Genomic DNA, 21,394 nt, shown 5'->3' on the forward strand with positions numbered 1-21,394 from the left:
CATAGACCAGTGGAACAGAATAAAGAACCAAGAAATAAATCCATATATCTGTAGTCAACTCATTTTTGATAAAGGCACCAAGAATGTACAATGGGGAAAGGACAGTCTCTTAAATAAATGGTTCTGGAAAAAGTGGATATCCATATGCAGAAGAATGAAACTGGACCCCAATCTCTTACCATACACAAAAATAAAATCAAAATGTATTAATCCTTTAAATGTAAGACCTAAAACTATGAAATTACTAAAAGAAAACATTGGGAAAATGTTTTCCCAATGCTTCAGGACGTTGGTCTGAACAATGATTTCTTGAGTAAGAACTCAAAAGCATAAACAACCAAAGAAGAATGACTTTCAATAGGTGAATGGATGAACAAACTATGGTATGTCCATACAATAGAACGTTATTCAGCAATAAAAAAATTATCTGTCAATCCATGAAAAGAAAAGCTAGGAAACTTAAATGCATATTACTAAGTGAAAAAACCAATCTGTAAAGGCAACATATTGTGTGATTCCAACTACCTGACATTCTAGAAAAGAAAAACTATAGAGACAGTAAAAATATCAGTGATTGCCAAAGGTTTGAGGTTGTGGGGAGGAATGAATAGGTAATCCACAAGGAGTTTTTAGGACAATATAACTATTCTGAATGATACTACAATGATGGATATATGACATTATTTATTTGTCAAAACCCATAGAATGTACAACACAAAAAGTTGAACTCTGATGCAAACTATGTTTTAGTTAATTATGTAATTAATTCAGTAAACTGATTTTAATTAACAATAATATATCAATGTTGGTATGTAACGTACCAATTGTAATGTATGTACCACACTAATGCAAGATGTTAATAATATGGAAACTGAGCAAGAAACAGGGATATATGAGAAACAGCTGTACCATCTGGTCAATTTTCTGTAAACCTAAGACTACTCTAAAAACTAAAGCCTATTGATTAAGAAAAAAGTGTGTTCTGCATATGTGAATAGTACAGAGGCAGAAAAGAAGATGATAACCATTAAACCATTTTGTAGGCTGATTATTTTTTAATGCCAAATATGCTCATCACTTGATTCCTTATTTTTGTCCATGAACCCATTTTACCTTAGTAACCTCAGCTGTCTTGACAAAAATTATTTATGGAGTAGAGGAGTGGAGGCCAAGCTCTTAGCATGTGCTCCTCCTGGTGGGTCTATGGAAGGAAAGGCATACACTGGGGCAGAGAGCTAGTTTCTGTACTTCAGAATTAAGAAACTAGAGCCAAGAGAGGAAAATACTTTGAATTAGAAGATTTCATAAGGATTCATCTTACAAAATAAATATTTCAAAATCAATGGCTTTGCTACATATCAGCAATAATTAAATATATAATATATTGGAAGTCCCCAAAAGATGGCAAAACAGCACTGGCTATTGGCTCTCTCCCCAATCCTAGCAATGGAAATGTCACACAGCAAAAAAGAAAGGGTATAGATTTGAAGAAGGAAAGCATGACTGTGAAAAAACTTCTGGGAAGAGAGGGTCATGTGTGAACCAATGTGAAAATAGTAACAGCCTGATGAGATTGGAGTAAAAAGGGAAATCAAATTGGGGTGGGTTAAGATTTTGAATTTTTACTTTCACTCATGGCTTTGGGTGCAGACTCTTGTCTTGCCTCCTCACCACTGCAGGACAGAAATGTCATAGATAGTGACAGCCTCGGCCACCGAAAAGCAAAGGGCAAAAGTGGGATGGTCCAACCTGCAAAAAAGGATGAGGATGGTAACAGGGGAAGTTAACAAGAACTGGATGACTGGTTAGTCTCTGAGCTACCCTTCACCCCCTGTCTTCCTTTTACTTCAAAGTTAAGAAATTAAAGCCAAGAGAGGAAAGGTCTTTGAACAAAGAAATGCCTGAGATGAAATTATTAACTCCCAGAAAAGCAGGAATCCCTAGAGAGGAAAAAGCAAACAAAGGTGGTCAAGTGCAGCTGGCAATGCTTTGGCTCTCTGAACCAGTGTATGCCTTTCCTTCCATAGACCCATCAGGAGAAGCACATGTTATGACCTTGGCCTCCACTCCTCTACCCCGTAAATAATCTTAGCCAAGAGAGCTGAGGCTACCGAGGTAAAATGGGTTTACAGACAAAAATAAGGAGTAAAATTATGAGCATATTTGGCATTAAAAAATAATCATCCAACTAAAGAATATAACCTGGATAGACCAGAAATATGAAAGCAGAATTATCAATAATTAAAAAGAGGCATAATAAATATCTTTAAAGAGGTAATTCAAAATATTGGTAAGAAGAAGCAGACAAGAACAGTTATTAAAAAGAACTAAGTAAAAATATTGGGGGTCAGGTGTAGTGGCTCATGCCTGTAATACCAGCACTTTGGGAGGCTGAGGCAGGCAGATTGCCTGAGGTCAGGAATTCAAAACCAGCCTAGCCAACATGCTGAAACCCCATCTCTATTGAAAAAAAGTACAAAAATTAGCCGGGCATGGTGGCAGGCACCTGTAACCCCAGCTACTTGGGAGGCTGAAGCAGGAGAGTCACTTGAACCTAGGAGACAGAGGTTGCAGTGAGCTGCAATGGCACCACTGCATTCCAGCCTGGGTGACAAGAGTGAAACTCCATCTCAAAAAAAAAAAAAATACTGGGTATCAAGATGATAAGTATTGAATTAAGACCTCAGCAGATTAGATACATTGCTTAACGGATAGAGTTAAAGAAGAAATTAGTAAATTGGAGGTTCGATTGAGTAAATCTCCCAGAAAGTACTGGGAAGGAGTAAGGATATGGGAAATACAGCACAAAGATTACAAGATTTGGAGATTAGAAGCAGAGTATCAATCTCCACATAGTAGGAGTTCCAGAAAAAGAAAAAAGAAAAAAGAATAAATAAATATTTAAAGAAATAATAATCGGCTGGGTGTGGTGGCTCAAGCCTGTAATCCCAGCACTTTGGGAGGCCGAGACGGGCGGATCATGAGGTCAGGAGTTCGAGACCATCCTGGCTAACATGGTGAAACCCCGTCTCTACTAAAAAAATACAAAAAACTAGCCAGGCGTGGTGGCAGGCGCCTGTAGTCCCAGCTACTTGGGAGGCCAAGGCAGGAGAATGGCATAAACCCAGGAGGCAGAGCTTGCAGTGAGCTGAGATGGTGCCAGTGCACTCCAGCCTGGGAGACAGAGTGAGACTCTGTCTCAAAAAAAATAAATAAATAAAAAATAATAATCAAGAATGTGCCATAATTTAAGAAAGACAAAAATATCAGCTTATAAAGCCTCAAAATGGGCAAAACGTGTAAGAGGAACCCATATCTAGAACATTATAGTGATATTTAAGAATAAAGTGAAAGAGAAAATTCTAAGAGCTTCTAATGAAAAAGAGTAGCTTACCTGCGAAGAAAAAAAAAAAAGATTGACATGAGTCATCTCAAATGAAACAATGGATGGCCAGAAATTCTCAGAGTGATATATTTTGAAATGGTGAAGAAAAGAATTTCTAACTTAGAATTTTTCATTTGTCCAAACCACTGTGTATATGTATTACAGGCATTTTTAATAATATGAAAAATATATTCCCAGAAATAAGCAATAAAAAATTTATAATACATAAAATTGCCAGACTATAAAAGTAGAATATAATATATAAATATTGAGCATTTGGATATAAAGAGTCAAAATAGAATGGATATAATTTTCCCAAATTAACTCATGAATACTGTCCCAATCAAATTTGACTGCTTAGAAAATATTTAAAACTTACTTAGAAAACTAAGCATGACATTTCTGAAAAATAAAAAAAAGTAGAAAGTCTCTTATTTTAATGACATTGTAGTAATTAAAACAGTTTGGAAAAGCATGGATTAGTCCGTAAATGGTGCTGGGGCATGTAATTAACAGTATGTATTGAACAATGAGATCACTTGGACACGGGAAGGGGAACATCACACACCAGGGCCTATGGTGGGGAAGGAGGAGGGGGGAGGGATGACATTGGGAGTCACACCTGATGTAAATGACGAGTTGATGGGTGCTGATGAGTTGATGGGTACAGCACACCAACATGGCACATGTATACATATGTAACAAACCTGCACATTGTGCACATGTACCCTAGAACTTGAAGTATAATAAAAAAAAGTATGTAAAACAGAATAATTATATCCCTGAGGAAAATTTTGTTTGCTATATTTTAACAAGCAGGTAGGTAAATACATTTCGTTTAAAAATAAAAAACAAAAACTCTTCAGATTTCATATTAAACAAAAAAAGCTAAGCACTCCAATATAAAAATTGACACAGGGAATGAATAAGCTAAGCTATGTATAAAAAATAAGCATAATAAATATGAAATATTAATTAAAACACAAAAAAAGTAATCTTGTTGGTAATCCAAGGGATATTGGTTAAAACTACTTAGACATTAGATACCAATCCTCCCCTTTCTTTACATTTGTAAGAACTGAAACACTGATAGTTTCCACAGTCACTGAGAGTGTCTTTCTTCAGTTTGGACCCTGCTGCTGTACATCCAATAGAAATTCCCCCAAGACTGTAGCATATTTCCAACATTAGTGCTCAAATCACCATTCACACATAAATTCTGCCACCTGTTTGTAATTTATGCCCTGTTTCCTTTGTGGATTTTAGAGCAGCAATATTTACAAGCCACTACATGGAAAACGCTAGCCTACATTTGGTACAGGTTTCTCATTTCTTACAAGCCTTACTTCATGCTCAGTACTCTAGGCATGATATGATCTGGCTGCAAGGACTCATGCAGTTTCTGGGCTTTTATTTGGAATCATTCTCATTCATGTCCTGCCTCATTAACCTATGAGAGGAACTTCTCTACTTTTCCCCACCTTTCACACCCATGTGTATGGGCAAGAAAATTCAGATTATATAACTCACTAATGTCCTTGTATTTAGTCTTGTTTTCCAACGTGAAGAATTTTCTCCTTAAAGACTCTGATTTCTGAAATAATGTATTGACCTCAACATTCAGCTAAGATCTTACTCTCTATATACAGTCCACACCCTGACTCCTCAAAGGCCTGGCTTTAGCATTAAGTCACTTCTAATTTTCAGACTCAAGCCTGCTATTTCCAGAAGAAAAAAACTCAAGGATTTTATATGCTGATGGAATACAGAAAAAAGCTAACATTGTTAGATGTTCCAACTATAAAGTTTTCTTGATGTGTAAGATTTTTAAATCTAGAGTATGCTGTCAAAATGAGAACGTTTATGGAAGAGAAGCTTAGAACAGAAATGCATTCCCACTTTTTGAAAAGTGATTGAGTTTATTGAATTAGTAATTTATTTTTAGAAACAGTAAAAGAGAAAACATGTGTTACCAATACAGTGGAAACAGGAAAGGACAATACGTTGATATGGATTCAAGAGTTGGCTCTGCTCTTTGTAAGAAATACTCCGGTGAATTTCTCAACTTTGATTTTCTTCCCTGTTAAATAGAAATATTAGGATTATAGTTGGGTGTGGTGGCTCACACCTGTCACCTCAGCACTTTGGGAGGCTGAAGCAGAAGGATCACTAGAGCTCGGGAGTTTGAGACCAGCTTGGGCCACATAGCGAGACCCTGTCTCAACAAAACATCAAAAAATTAGCCGGATGTGAAGGTGTGCGCCTGTAGTCCCAGCTACTTGGGAGGCTGAGGTGGGAGGATCACTTGAACCTGGGAGGTTGAGTCTGTAACGAGCCATGATGGCACCACTGCACTCTAGCCCGAGCAACAGAGTGAAACTCTGCTCTAAAAAATAAATTTATGTTTTATAAATAAGGAATATTAGGATTATTATACGTTCTCAATGGAATAATCTCCTCAGAAGTCTTAGCCCCACACCACCTAAATTAGGGGTTCCTCTTGCTTTTTCCTCAGCACAGCACACATCTTACATCTAAGGCACTGTATTTTAATGATCTGTTCACGTGTATTGTCCATCCCACAGGACAACAACCCACTTTGATGAGTTTTCTTAGTCACCTTCATATTTTCAATGCCGGGTGCAAAGTCTGGAGGATCATAGGTTTTTAGATACGTTAGCAGACTTAAAATAAACTGATACAAGGAAGAGCCCTCTGTAAACTGCAAACACCATTAGAAAGAAGGGCTGTATTATTTTCCTCCTTTAACTGAAATTACAGTAGCATTGCATTCCTAAATGTGGCGACTTCGTGATTTCTATTGCAGATGACATATCTTTGAAGATGTGAATTTTTAAAATCTCTTCATGGAAACTGCAACCCATATTTCAGAACACATTTACATCCCAGATTTTAGTGTTAGAAAAAAGTGTATGTAAGGTTAGTTTTAAGAGACGTAATACAGTGAATTCAGGGTAATATATAATCATGTATTTCAAAGAATAATTGTCCCCGTTAGGACTTTTACTAATTGAATTCAGAAAAAGTTACAAATCACCATCACACAGAGGGAGAACCACCTTTATTTCCAGGGGTTTCTGTACAGTGATAGATAAAGCTGGAAACGGTTACCGTGAACTCGCATTCCCAGATACTAATCACCAGAAACCACTTTCTTCTTGAGCAAGTCCTCTACTAAGGGTTCATTTATTCCATGTTCAGTACAGTGATTTCAATGTCCGGGATGTGAAGCCCATCACACGGTTTTTGTCAAAAGTTTGCCTCTGGGCACCAGCAGTCAGTGTTCAAGGTCTAGAATTCTACCACCTTGTAAATTTGGGGTGGGGCCCAAGACTGATTCTGGGTGAAAAATTGATAAAAGTTGTCCAGGTTAAGAGTTCTTTCAAGGAGCCCTGAGAGTTGCCATGGGAGCTGGAGGGCTCTGGGAATCAGGATGGAGAGGGCACCGCCACGCACACTTAAACCCGCACCCCAGCCAGAACACAAGCGGTTAATCAGCTGCTGGCCAGGACAGCCTTTTTGCTTTAGCTGGTATTTTGGTTTCCTAGGGGCTCTCGGAGCAACTTCCTCATTGGCACTGGTTCTCTGAGGAGGCTAGCAACACCAGTCACAAGTCTAAGCCACAGCCACCGAGCACTGGTCCCTTCCCATGTACGACTGGTGACTTGATGACAAGTATTTGGCAGGGTCTGGGCCCAGTGGAGCCAAGCGGACTCCATGTCGGCTCCTCGGCTGTTGCTATTTCAGGGGCTTTCCACAGAACTTTTCCCTACTGTTGAATATGCAGAGCAAAGGGGAGGGACGCAGATGAGATAGGAAAGCAGCCAGGAACCCCAGCAATGTGGAAGGGAGTATTTCATGAAGGAGACATGCCGTGAATGTTTCTGAATCATTCTGGAAATCATAGGACTGTGAACAAGAAAAGATCTGAGAGATCTCATACTGACTCCCTTGTAGGGATCAGAGACACTGCCTGGTACATTTAAGATCTCATAACCAGTTAGCAGCACTGCTGAGCTGGAACTCTGGGCTTCTGGCTCCAGGGAAGCCTCCTTTCTGTTCTCTTTGCTGGATGAAAAGCTTAAATGCGGTACTCTATCTGCCCAAAGTGAAAGACAGCATTCTAGAAATGCATGCCTTTTAAAAACCAACATGACAAATTGAAAACATGGCACTGTTAGAGCTTCAGTTTTTCTCATATTAAGATAAGGCTGGCCGGTGTGGTGGCTCATGCTTGTAATTCCAGCACTTTGGGAGGTGGAGACCGGAGGATCTCTTGAGGCCAGGGGATTTGAGACCAGCCTGAGCAACACCGCGAGAACCTGTGTCTACAAAGGAGAATTTAAGTTGGGTGTGATGGCGCGCACCTATAGTCCCAGTACTTGGGAGGCTGAGGTGGGAGAATCACTTGAGCCAAGGAGTTCAAGGTTACAGTGAGCTATGATCACTGCACTCCAGCCTGGGTGACAGAGCAAGACCCTGTCTCTGAAAATTAGAAAAATTAAACATAGTTTTAAAAGATGAAGCTGTCCTTGCAATGGGAACAAAAGAAGAAAGGTTAAATACTATCCTCAAGACGGCCCTTGTAGAGTAACTCTAAATCTTCCAAATTCTCCTGGGTGCCGTCCACAGTGTGCCTGAGAATAATCAACGGCAAGAAAAATGTCTCCCTGTTGAATTTCTCTTACTGACTATTTTTCTAAACTGGGTGCCACACAGTCCTTCTTAGGAAAGTTAATGCTACCTTGCTTCTCCTTCAGCGCGTAATTCTCCCTGTTAAAATACAAAGAAAAAAAAGAGTGTGGTGTGCATGTTATGTTCCTGATGTTAGAAATAGAAGACCTCTGATTCCATTGCCCAGTTTTATTTACAATGTGTGCCTTCTTTTCTCAGGAACTTTGAAGAATATGGTAGATTTGGGACTTTGATAATAGGGCCAAAGACTAGAAGGTTTCCATAGAGTCATTTTTTTCTATTATTTAAGGTACTGAAAAAAGCTGAAAGAGGTAGGGTTGCCAGATTTAGCAAGTAAAAATAAAGAATACGTAGTTAAATTTAATTTTCATTAAACAATGAATATTTTTTAGTATACATATGTCCTGTGCAATATTTGGTACATGTTTATACTGAGAAATTATTCATTGTTTATCTGAAATTAAAATGTAATTGAAGGTCCTGAATTTTATCTGGCAACCTGAGAGGAAGGGAGAGAAGAATGGAGAGAGAAAAAGAGAGGAGAGAGAGAGGGAGAGAGAAAAGGAAGAACAAGGATGGGGAGAAGAAGGAGGAAGAAGAATAAACATCAATGATAATAGCATCCTTCAGAGAGAAAAATCGGCATCAAATTACAAGATCAGTTCCCAGTATTGTGGCTTGTCCCCTTGACAAAGAGAACTTTTATCCACCAAAGTGGTGCTCAGGTAATGCATGATTAAGAAATCAAACCAAACCAAACCAAACAAAACAAAACACAGATCCTACTTGACACTTTGTTCCATTAATTCATTCAAAACCACTTCTTTATTATCTCGTAGGGCATGGCAGGTAGGTGGTGAGGAAGGACTTTTCAAAGATAATTAATTTTCTGCTCTCCAAAACCTCACCAATCCTAAGTGCCATGAGAAAAATAAAAGTAACCTGACACAGGGCTAGGACACAAGGAAGACACACCTAGTTAGGGGGAATGGGAATGTTTACGTAGAAGACACACCTGCCATTCGCCTTGAAAGACTGTGCAGCATCTGAGCCGTTGTCTTATGAGGGTCATTTCTGATCTTTCTAAAATGTTGGCTTCACAGAGGGGCTGCTTGGGGGCAGGGGATCCTCCCGTCAGGTGCAGCTAGCAAGAGGCAGAAGAGCTCATGGGGAGAGCAGGTTACCAGCCGGTGGACATCCCGGGTGAGAAGGTGGGAGGGCATGGTCAGGTCATGTCACCTGGTATTTGAGGACAACCCTGAACGTTAACTCTGCTTGCATCAGCTTGTATTGCTCCAGAAACAGTATTCCTTAAATGCACCTTTTCCACAAGTCATTTTATTTGCCTGTATTAATAGTCCATGACTTGGCCATTTTCACAGGAACACACATAGTAACTGTTCAGGATTAAGGGCAAGAGGAAAATCACTAATTAATCACAGTATCTGGCTAGTGATTTAAATGTTCTTCTCCAGGAATAATGCCCCCCAATTTTATTTAATATGTAAGAAGTATTATATATGTTAAATATTATATTTTTGTATATAATAAATAACATATATAGCCAATTTATATATACTATATATAGAATAACATAGTAAATATACATTGTAAAAATGTTGACATATATTATATGATATACTATATTTTATTATACACTATAGTATTCAATAGTTTTTATACATAGTAAATAAAATTAGAAAATTTGCTTCCTGCAATAATATATATTATATGAAACATCATTAAATATGATATATATATACACACACACATCAGTAAAATTGATACAATCAGAGCTGACTTCTGTAAATAAGGTAATATTCTCTCTCCAAGTTCATCAGCCCCGTTCTCATAAATAGAGCACATTCTTGCAGAGAATATCTGGTAAATTTCAAAAGGGAAGAAATCAGAAGTCTCATGTAAAAATGTATAAGAATAATTTCTGTTTCTTCTGTCTTTCCTTTCTAAAGAAAACCAGATCTTTATTATTGCTCACAAAGCCAGCCATTCCCAGGCCTTCAATGATATAACGAAATCAAGAATTTGACATCTTGTTCATATAAAGACCCCAAAATACCAAAGAGGTCTCATATTTCCAGAGGCTAAAAAGATTTAAAAATGAATCCTTCTCAAGAAATATGTAGTATCATAACAATTTTAGGCCAGAAACACAAAATACATGCTAAAAATGAGAAACACAGAAATCAATTCTTAATAATACACTGAAGAAAAAAAGACGATTATCAGATGTCACACACTTCGAGTAAAAAACAAATGGGAAAGGGCCCAAGGACTGGTTTATACTTTAATTCTCTATAGATTTTAGGCATACATGGAAGAAATTGAAGCTTTTATGAAAATGGCCACAGTCAACAGAAAAACTGCACAATGCTTATTTATTTGTGTAACCCAAACGGCCCTGGACATCCACAAGCTTTAAGTGCATGCGAGTAAGGATATGCAACATGGATGTCCAAATGGAATCAGCTCCAAACTTTCCCCAACCAAGGCAGGGTTTCATCCCCTGGCATCTCCAGGGAACGCCCCGCTAGTGTTCCCAGATGACTGGTTCAGCTCCACTGGCACCGACCTTAGCCCTGTTCCATGCCTGCTAATATCTCCTACCGACGGCGCTGCCTTGGAGAACCTCTGCACTGTACAGTTTGGAATAGGCATTTGGAAAGTCTGGTAATGATGTCCAACAGCACCACCTCCCCATGCTCAGAGCTGCTGATCTTTGAAGTGCCCCCAGTGGCTCTGGAGCAGAAATGAAAGAGTTGGCCAGGTCTAGGCAGCACATGTGGGCCTTGAAGCCAGGAGTGTCACCAGCTCTGCTCTGCTTATTGGCCGACCCCAGAGCAGACTTCTCTCCCCCGCCCCCAGAGTAGGCAACCTCACCTGTCCCACCTCCACCTTCTTCCTCCTCCAAATGCTCTGCTCTTTTCCTTTGCAGAAATTATTTGATGCCTAATTAACGATACAAACTTTATAGCATCCCTGTCTTAATTAGGCCTCTTCCCTAACACCAAGCACAATGCATGGGAGAAATTCGTGTCTAATGAATGTTTAGAGAACAAATGAATGGATACTTTTCCTTGAGACAAGTCCCTATATTTTTACAGCTAAATGCTTTCTCATAACAACAATAATTGTAAACTCATTGTTTCTATGTGTTGGCACTTCTCCCAGTCATTTATATGTTTACTCACATATTCCTCACTAAACTCCTGTGGAACAGATACTTTCATTCTCTCCATTTTTGCAGAAGAGGGAACTGAGGAACAGAGAGGTTAAGAAACTTGCCCATGGTCATCCAAGTAGTGAGTTGCAGACCTGCAATTCTGAACCCCAACAATCTCATTTCTGAATTGGTGCTCTTAACTTCCCATTAAATCCCATCTTTTGGAGAAGTCCAAGAGGTCAGATGGAGAATTTCAGCCCCCTCTTCTCTATTCTCTCTCTGGTTCAAGTAACTTCACCAGAAAGTAAATCATACAAAGAGAAACTCAATGACAATAACAATAACTCCATGTCTTCCTTTCTTCCTCCATCCCCATCTTCCTTCTTTCCTTCTTTCTCCTTTCCCTCCCTCCCTCCCTCCCTCCCTTCCTTCCTTCCTTCCTTCCTTCCTTCCGTTTTATACAGCAGTCCTACCCACCATACCTGGCCCACCCCAGGCACCAGAACTACAAAAGTAACTACAAATTTGTCCCTGCCATGGAATCATAGTCTGGTGGGAAGAACAGAGGTGCAACCGCATTAACAATTTAACCTGGATAAACAAGGCCCAGTGGAAGCATCTGGCAAACCCCAATGCAGATAATGCTGGCAGGAAAGAGCCAGAGGCCAGCAGGAAACTGACTGAGTCCATCAGCAAATTAGGAAAACATGTCTGGGCCTAAGACAAGACTGACTCCTTGCTCTTAAGGCTGCGAGGGAGAGGTGTGGTCTATACAGCTCACAGGTAGGAAATAAATCACTGCTAGCTGTTCCTAAGGAAGAAGTGAAAAAGCCTCCAAATTGCCAGGTTTCAAGTCAACCTCATCAGGGTTTACAGAAAGGACAGGAACAGAGAAGGAGAGGATCACATAAGCAAGTAACTGAAGGGGAGGAAGTTAGCATTACACCAAGCAGTGTAATTTATCATTCTTTTGGAAGGAATTTTTTAAAGGCAAAACTTAAAGATACTATCTTGATCTGGTATTTATTTAGTGGCATTCGTTTTGTGGGTGGGTTTATGTTTTAAGAAAGGCCAGATGATACATATAAGAATAAACCATTAGTTGAAAGTTGGAAACGCATGATCCCGATGAGAGGTCAAACTAAAGCCTGGGAAATACATACTGGAGGGAAAGTGGGACATCCCTCTTCTCGTAGCCACTTCTCATTAAGAGAAAGCTGTATTATGTCAGAGAGCAAGGTCTTTGAAATTGCAAAGCTTGTTAAGATAGACTCTGCACTTTGTCAACTACGGGACCATGGGTCAGTTTACAACCTTTCAAAAACTCAACTTTTTCCACCTGTAGAATGGAAATGATAATGATATTTTCTGTGTAGGTTTTTCTGTAATAGTTAAATGAGATCATGCCTATAAATAGACTTCCTGGTGTTGGGTCTATGACGGTGCCAGTTATGCCAGTTATCTGTGGTTGTGATGGTGATGGTGGTGGTTGAAGCAAGGTGTATATGGAAGGGAAAAGTTGTGGTTCTTTACTATTTCTACTGCTGTTGTCTTCATCGTTTCATTTAAATATGTGTAATAATTCACTCTAACTAAAAAAGTAATTAACACTCTGGGACCCATTAGATATAAGTACATTCTCAAATGCCACACTATATATCAAAACTGCAACCCATATATCTGTCTTTGGCAAGATCTGTGGGAGTTACTTCCCATAATGTTGATTTAAAAGCTTTGGTGACATGGCCCAAATATCTCCAATCTCTTCTTAATAAGGTTAGGCACTATATTTAAACCCTCACTGAATTCATTGATATTTTCTGCTTGTTGGGGCAAGGCATTCTTAATATTTTCTGCTTGTAAGTACACAGGAAATGTTGGTTTTCATCTCCGTCACTGCTAACCCCGGGAACGTAGAGCTCTGTCTTTGGGTTACTGGATGAACTACAATCAGATAGCCTTCCAGGGACTTACAGAGGCAGGGATGGTGTGTACTCGCCGCTAGGTGTATGTGTGATGGCAGTGTGCCAGCTGGAGTCTTCCAGTCAGCTCAGCTGTCTGCTTCCCCCATCCCTACTAGGGGTGTCAGTGGCCTTGCTCTCACCATCACCCCCACTCACACACCCAACCAGGCACTACTAGGAAGAGCTGCAGTGACCAGTAGCTAGGCTGTGCAGAGGAAGAAACTGCAGCATTATCCCGGCTACGTCATTCTCCCTGAAATCACTTGAATCGAAACCGTAGTGACAGGAAGAAGAAATTCAAGAAGCAGCCAGGTTTGAGCAAAGACACCAGAATGGGGAAGAGGGTAAACGTTTTGGAGGATTCAATCTCATGCTTTCCTGAGCAAGGAAGCAGCAAACTTCTTAATGAGTAAATGCTATCAACATTCTCTTTAAATCTGACACCCTAACTCAACACGATGCAGGGCATTTGGCATGGACTGTACTTCCTGTCACCATTTATTTTGGTGTTCTAAGATGTTTCTGACTCAAAAAATAACTGAAAGCCTATTTCTCTGCTGTCATAAATCAAATTACCCCACCCATCTCAGCAGAACTGGGCCCGATCCAGGAGATGCATACAAAACAGAAAGAGATGAATAGCTTTTCAGAAGGGAAGATATCTGCTGCAACAGCAACAAGAGTGAGGACATACATTTTCCCAAAGGATCTGGAGTAAATTCCCAGAGCCTACAGATGGCCTTTGAGTTTATCTGACAGACTCCCTTTCCATTTCAACCTCCTTTGAGGGTCTGGTCAGAAGGTCTGCATGCCAGTGGGGTAAAATAAAGGCACACTGATTGCTTTGACAGTGCCAACAGACACTCTTCTTGTGGACTACTGAGATCCAAAGCCCGGTGAAGAAAGGAAGCAATCTTTTTTTTTTTTTTTTTTTTTGAGACGGAGTCTCGCTCTGTCGCCCAGGCTGGAGTGCAGTGGCTGGATCTCAGCTCACTGCAAGCTCCGCCTCCCGGGTTCACGCCATTCTCCAGCCTCAGCCTCCCGAGTAGCTGGGACTACAGGTGCCCGCCACCGCGCCCGGCTAGTTTTTTGTGTTTTTTAGTAGAGACAGGGTTTCACCGTGTTAGCCAGGATGGTCTCGATCTCCTGACCTCGTGATCCGCCCGTCTCGGCCTCCCAAAGTGCTGGGATTACAGGCTTGAGCCACCGCGCCCGGCCGGAAGCAATCTTCTGTGCATTTTGGATGCCTCCACTGACCCAGCAGGACGGTACGCTGTGAGCATCTTGAAAGATGAACACACAGCACCCAGAGAGTTCTGGTACAGGGGCAGCACTCAGTAACAGCCTGGTGATCGACTGACTCATCACACCTGCTGAAAGTCCATTGTTAAACTTGATTTCTGCACATTTCTTATTTATCCATCAGCTGCTGTTACTATTAGGGCACATCTCTGAAGACTGTTAAATTGTCTTCAACTTCATTACTGCAAAGCCACATTTTTCATGAAGCCACCGGCACATCCCTAGAGCTTTTGCGACACCCCATATTTATACCACTTCTCACACTGTTGTGTTGCTTATCTCTACCACCCTATAGACTGTGAACTCCTTGGGAGAGGGAGAGAGAGGACTTGGCCTTTTCATCATTGTTACCCCAGTGCCAGGGTAGTTGACAGCATTTCAAAAGTGTCCAATAAATACTCCTTTACATAAAGTCCATACCCAAAGTTAAGGCATTTCTGAAGCATTTCAGCTGACATTGATCACTTCTGAGTTCAGAAGAAAAGAGGGTGTTTTTTTTTCCTCCATCATGAATCAGAATTAGATTGTGCAATTTGCATGAGACAAACAACGGTTTAATGCTTACCTTCACTTTCTATTACGTACTGTTCTCCTTCATGCTAATTTTGCTGTCAGAGGTCCAGGGGGAGACTGAAACACTTTAATTATGTCTCCTTTTGCAAAAAGTTAAAACACAAGCAAGATTTTTAAAGTATATGCTTTTATTCAGTTGCTTTTTTTGGTTGCTTTTTTGTTTTTAAGTGGCTACCATTTCCTCTTTAAAAGTTAGGTAGAGCACTTTGGTCTTTATGGTGCAAGAAAGTATAATATCTTCCTTCAACATTCTGCAAATATTTGTTGAGTTCCTGTTATTCTATTACTACAGGACGCTGTGCCAGGAGCTAATGAGAGAAATGGAAAGACAAAGCTGCTGTTCTCATTGAGCTTAAATTCTAGTGAAGGGGACATAAGCACTAAGCAAATAAACAAGAAAATCTCAGGGCATGGTACATGTTCTACAGAAAATCAAAGAGGGATGTGATGGAGAGGCTGCATTGGACCACTCTAGAATGAACAATCAGGGAACGGCAGTCTAAGGAGGTGACATTTAATCTGAGAACTGAATTAGCTACAGAAGTTGGTCCCTAGACCTGAGGTAAGACATTCCAGGCAAAGGGTATGGTTGGCATGAGTCCAAGCTGGGAACAAGCCTGGCTTGTCATAGCAATGTGTTCCTGTGTGGGAAGCCACTGACCTGCAGGCTGCAGTGAAGTAACCCTTATGGAGCTGACTCCCAGGTCTGGATTGCCAAGTCTAGCTCTTCGTATTTTTGCAGCAAATTCGGGCTCCATCAAAGACCCTGTGACAAGGACAATTCAACATAGTCACCCAGCTAAGCTATTAAGCATCTATGTTTTGGTAGGCATTAGGCATAAACCAAACTTACTATCCCCCCAAGATCATCCACAAACTTTACATGTTTTCTGTTCTGGCTACCCTGATACTGGAATTACCATCTTCTTCATTTCCAATGTGATTCTGCACACACACACTCAGGCTTAGAAGGGCATGATTTGGGGGAACTTTCTGTTAAATTACTTATTTATAGTTCATGATTTATCCAATAGAGAGGAAAAGAAGTCTCTCGCCTGTCCCCTGCCCTTGCATACACGCACACACACACGTTCTACATATTTATATAAAGTTAAGCCCCTTATGCTCTATCAGTCCAACCAGGAGATTTTCGCATAAATGAATTTCCGTGGGAAGCAGGGGCAAGTCTGTGGCCCCAAAGGCAAACAGAGTGGATGTGCACGCTCTCCCCTCTCCATCTCTGAGCCCCGTGGGACTTGTTCTCTCTGAGCCTGAGGGGCCCGCCCCACAGAGCAAGGCATCCTGTGCAGGCTGGGCCATCCCTCCGGGAAACGTAGGTCCACCGGAGTTGAGCATTACTAAGGGGTCAAGTTTTTGCTTCTCACCCTTAAGCCTCCTCTCTAAAGGCCAGTGGAGGGCTTTAAAATTTTTGTTTTAACTAGAGAGTGTATCAACGCTTACAAGATGCAAAGGACTATTGGGGGTGCTTTCCCATGTTTCCTCATGAAAATCTTGCAGTCCTCCTATGAGGCAGAGATTGCCCTTGCTTTGTAAAAAAAAAAAAAAAAAAAGGAGACTGACGATCAGGGAGGGTGTGCAAAAATGCCTTTGCCACACAGCTGATGACTTTGTGTTGGGCTGGGATTTGAACTGAAATCTAACACTGAAGTCTACTTCTTTTTCCTTCAGGATGCGGCACAAGCTTCCTAAAAAGACTAGTCTGGGCTGTGTGTGTGCTACCCCAGAGGCATGGAACATGGTTTAGTCCTTGGTTGACTGGTGGAATTTCCTTTACTCTGAAATTTATGTCTCAATGGAAAGAAACGATAGGAAAAGACAGTGAGTGAGAAATAGTGGGGTGAAGGCAGAGAGGCGCAGGGAAGAAGAAAGAAGAAGAAAAGGAAAAGACACATTTATGGAGGTCCTGCTGTGTCCTAGATACCGCATTAGGCTTTTCAATTGTATGCGATCCCCTTAAAATTCCCCATTCCTGAACCTTTAACTCCTAATGCTACACTAATAACCCAGCAATTTAAGAAGTGCTAGTCCATGGAAAGTCCCAGATACCAACTTGAAACAAACAGCAACTCAGTGAGGTTTTTATTTGTTAATGACAGAGATTAAAATTCCTGGGAAAACAGGCGTGCTGCTCTTGGGCACCTCCTTGTGGTCACCTGCAAAGACACATCCAGGAAGTTGGGACTTTGAAGGACTATTAAAATATGGAGGGCATTATACTCAGTGAAATAAGCCAGAAGGACAAATACTGAATGCTTCTACTTATATACAAACACTAAAAGATTCAAACTGATAGGAGCAGAGAATAGAGTGGTGGTTGCCAGGAGCTAGAGGGAGAGGGGAGTGGAGAGATGTTATTCAATGGGCAAAAAGTCTCGGTTGTGCAAGATAGAAAAGTTCTAGCAACCTGCTGTACAACATTATGTCTATGGTAAACAATATGGTATTGCACATTTCAAAATTGGTTAAGAAGGTAGATCTCAGGGTTATTATCTCAAAAAAAAGAACAAGAAAATGACAACAAACAAAGCCCAGAAAGAGACAGAAGGAAACTTCTGAAGGTGATGGATACATCTATTACCTTGATTATGGCATCATACAGATTAGATACATCAAAGTTATTGAATTGTCAAATTGTATACATTAAACATGTGCAGTCCTATTGTATATCAACTATACCTCGATAAAGTGATTAAAAAATTCTATTGCGTGACAAAAGCCAGCTCAAATAATGAAACAAAACAAAAATGAGTTGTTGATCTGCTCAACAGACCAATAAACCCTTGTTTGTTTTTTTCTTATCCCTCTGTTCTGCTTTCTGTCACATTAAGAATGTAAATAGATAATGAAAATGTGTTTCTTAAATATTAATGTCTGTCTTCTGAGTGTTTTCCAACAGAAATATCTGGGGACAGGCTTTGGAATCATAAAGAGTCTGAATTAAAATACTGCTCTGCCACTTACCAACTTTGGGACAAGCCAATCCATCTGCACCTCATTCTCCTAGTCTGTGAATTGGGACCAGCGATTCCTACCACCTGAGGATGCTGTGGACATTCTCCAACACGATGGATGTGAAAGCATCCCACTTATCTCAGTGGTTAATATATGTCAGTGCCTTCCTTTCCCTCCTCTTTGCCTTATATGCAGAATTATTTCCACAGACTGATCTGCCATTAAACACTCTCAGATTAGAATAAATGTTACTTTGTTTCTAAACTTCGTCCCCCTGCCCCTCGAGTCTAAGGGAACAGCCCACTGCCTTAGGAAATAGTAGGAGTAAAGCAAGAAAGTTGGTGAGAGAGAGCAGGTTGGCTAACTGGGGATGTTTCAGGGTGAGATGATCACAAATGTGAATGAGTTGAGCGAAAAGAGTTTTTATGGTAAGTACTGTTGACAAGCCTTTAGCTCAGGGACCCACCTGGTGCATTCTCAGCACGTTGCAGATCCAGTCCGCCCCTGACCCTTTCCGAGTGAGCAGTTCACCTGCTGTGTGCAGCCACCTTGGAGAGGCATCCTGCACTCACCCAGGCAGGGATGGCTACTCCTGCGGAGACCAGAGGAACACCTTCCTCTTAAGGACAGAAAATCAGTGACAAGGCCATTATTCTCTATTTGTATTTATTCCCCTGACTGCTGCAGCCAAACTATACCTGTGGTTTACCTTTCACAAAAGATGTCTTTTCTGCCTTATTTGCAAGAATATTTCCAAAGCAGATGCCAAACTGTACACTGATGTCAAAAGCACATATTTGCAAAGCTGTAAAGGAAGGAGAAGAAAACATCAGCCTCTTGGGAAGCTACCAAAAGAGAGAGAACCTGGACTCAGTTTGTTCTGCTGTCTTTTAGGGAAGGAGGAGTGAGCTCCTAGCCAGTAAGAGGCCTCTGTACGTTGGGGTTGTGCATTCACTAACTCCACTGTCCTTATTTGAAAAAGAAGATGAAGTATGTGTACAAGGACCTGGGTTTGAATCTTGACTTGTTATATACGGGTTGTGAGACCCTGGATAAACCACTGAACTTTTTCAGGATTCAGATTCCTCATCTGTGAAACAGAGACCATAATGCCAACCTTATTCTAATTTTGTGGGAAAAAAAAAAAAGCATAATAACAAGTGCAAAAACCTAGCAGAGTTAACAGGACAGAAAAGGTATTCAATTGGCTATTTTTTTAATTAATGGAAAAATGATATTAAACAATAGCTTTCTAGAAAATGTATATGGTTGTGGTATATTAACATAAAAACATGTTTAAAAAACAAGTAATAAAACTGTATATGCATTTTTTAATATCTTGAAGAATGGACCCCAAAATATTATTTCTGGTAGGCAATAAAATAATAATAATAAATAATATTTATTTATGTTCTATATTATATATATTATAATATTTATTTATATTATATATAATAAAATGCTGGGCAATTTTTATTATTTTCTTTATGGTTATCTATATTTTCTATTTTTAAAAATAATGAACATGTATTGCTTACATAATAAAAAAGTAAGGACAACTGAGACTGTAGAAGACTATTAATGGCCCAGAATAAAGTTGAAGATACATCATTGTCAACAAAAACTTTGATGCATATAACACAAGAGAACATGTGAAGAACAAAGTTTCTACTGGTCTCTGTGGGAAAATGGTAGGAATTTTCGGTTTCCTTCTTTTAGAAACCATATTTTCTACATTTTTATATTAGTTCATTAAGTCCCTTAAGAGTCCATTAAGGCAACTCTCTGCCAGTATACCACCATAAATCTTCATCCAAACTAGGATTCTCATGCATGAACCAGGATATATGTTAACCCTAGCCATGAAGCGTATGTTGGGGTTTATGCTTTGAATGCATGGTCAAGAATGGATCAAGGACAATTAGCTGTTTCCAGCCTCAAAAGATATAGAGCCAATGAGTGATTCCACTCTTTATATTAGTTCTAAAAGTCCTGAAAAGAGAAAAAGTACTATTGAATTATTTAATAAAAATACAATGTGGCTGGGCACGGTGGCTCACACCTGTAATCCCAGCACTTTGGGAGTCCGAGGCAGGTAAATCGCCTGAGGTCGGAACTTCAAGACCAGACTGACCACATGGAGAAACCCCGTCTCTACTAAAAATACAAAATTAGCCAGGTGTGGTGGCACAAGCCAGCTACTCAGGAGGCTGAGGCAGGAAAACAGCTTGAACCTGGGAGGCAGAGGTTGCAGTGAGCCGAGATCATGCCACTGCACTCCAGCCTGGGCAACAGAGCAAGACTCTGTCTAAATAATAATAATAATAATAATAATAATGATGTATGTAAAATAACAGACATTGATGGTAAGAAACAAACATCATGCACATATATAAAAGAAGTTAATGTAAATAGTAGATATGTGGGTCTCCAAGCCTGTAGCAACAATGGTGAATAAATAACATATTCACTATCCTTTAATGTTCCTGTCTTAGTTTGTTTGCTCTGCTATAACAAAATACCTGAGACTGGGTAATTTATAAATGACAGAAATGTATTTTCTCACTGTTCTGGAGGCTGGGAACTCGAAGATCAGGGCACCAGAAGGTTGCACGCTGGTGAGGGCTGCTCTCTGCTTCCAAGATGGCTCCTTGCTGCTGCACCCTTTGGAGGGGAGGAAGGTGGTAGGGCATGAGCCAAATGCTGCATGAATCTCATTTGTAAAAGCCTTAATCCCATTCAAGGAGGAGGAGCCCTCTTGGCCTAATAACTTCTCGAAGTCCTTACTACTGAATATTATCACGTTGGTGACATGGATTTTGGAGAGAACAACTTTCAAACCATAGCATTCTTCCCATGGCCCCCCAAAATTCATGTTCTTCTCACACACAAAGTATATTCATTCCATTCCAATAGCTCCCAAAAATCTTAACTCATTTCAGCATAAAAATTAAAGTCTAAGTCCAAAGTGTCATCTAAACATGTGAGACTCAGGGTATGATTCATCCTGAAACAAATTTTCTTCTAGCTGTTAGCTGGTAAAATCGACAAGTTATGTGCTTCCAAAACACAGTGGTGGAACATATACAGAATAGATATTTCTACTCCAAAAGGGAGAAAGAGGCAAGAAGAAAGAAGTAACAGGCTCCCAGTAAATCTAAAATCAAATAGGGCAAACATGAAGAATTGAGGTTTGAGAATAATCTTGTTTGACACCATGCCCCACTTTCTGGACACACTGGGGTAAATGTTAGGCCCCTGAATGCCCTGGTGGCCCCACCCCCATATCTCTGCTGGGCA

General features: G+C 40.2%; 1 long non-coding RNA gene across 1 annotated transcript; it reads right to left on the reverse strand.

The window, feature by feature from the left end:
* Window positions 1-15,571: 15,571 nt before the first annotated feature.
* Window positions 15,572-20,762, reverse strand: LOC135964523 (uncharacterized). The gene is made up of 3 exons (XR_010577008.1): window positions 20,661-20,762; window positions 18,804-18,899; window positions 15,572-15,887 (listed from the first exon to the last, which is right to left on the reverse strand). It is a non-coding gene; the product is annotated as an uncharacterized lncRNA (long non-coding RNA).
* Window positions 20,763-21,394: the final 632 nt, after the last annotated feature.

The sequence above is a fragment of the Macaca fascicularis genome, chromosome 8 (assembly GCF_037993035.2).
Source record: "Macaca fascicularis isolate 582-1 chromosome 8, T2T-MFA8v1.1".
Taxonomy (NCBI): Eukaryota; Metazoa; Chordata; class Mammalia; order Primates; family Cercopithecidae; genus Macaca; species Macaca fascicularis.